The 556-nt window shown below is 32.4% G+C and overlaps 1 protein-coding gene across 3 annotated transcripts in view; it reads right to left on the minus strand.

The window, feature by feature from the left end:
• LOC102586412 (protein DDB_G0276689) overlaps positions 1 to 556 on the minus strand; it is a 73,480-nt gene that overhangs the window by 4,533 nt on the left and 68,391 nt on the right. The gene's annotated exons all lie outside the window — the stretch shown is intronic.

Below are 556 nucleotides of genomic sequence, written 5' to 3' on the forward strand. Positions count from 1 at the left end.
TAGGATTGTATAAACCTATTCCTATTCTAATAGGATTGTATAAACCTATTCCTATTCTAATAGGATTGTATAAACCTATTCCTATTCTAATAGGATTGTATAAACCTATTCCTATTCTAATAGGATTGTATAAACCTATTCCTATTCTAATAGGATTGTATAAACCTATTCCTATTCTAATAGGATTGTATAAACCTATTCCTATTCTAATAGGATTGTATAAACCTATTCCTATTCTAATAGGATTGTATAAACCTATTCCTATTCTAATAGGATTGGTTAAACCTATTCCTATTCTAACACTCCCCCTCAAGCTAGTGCATACAATTCATGTACCTAGCTTATTACAAATGTAATTAACACGAGGACCGATGAGAGGCTTGGTGAGATAGCTGCAAGTTGATCACTCGACTTAACAAATTTGACAATCAATCTCAATGGGCTTGGTCTTTTCATGAAATACTGAATTTGATGCATAATGCTGATAAAACAGAGAGTGATAAAATTACAGTGTTGAACTTCCCAAACCAAGCTTGCAAAGACTGTTTCAGACCAT

This window comes from Solanum tuberosum, unplaced genomic scaffold (genome assembly GCF_000226075.1).
Source record: "Solanum tuberosum cultivar DM 1-3 516 R44 unplaced genomic scaffold, SolTub_3.0 scf00225, whole genome shotgun sequence".
NCBI lineage: Eukaryota > Viridiplantae > Streptophyta > Magnoliopsida > Solanales > Solanaceae > Solanum > Solanum tuberosum.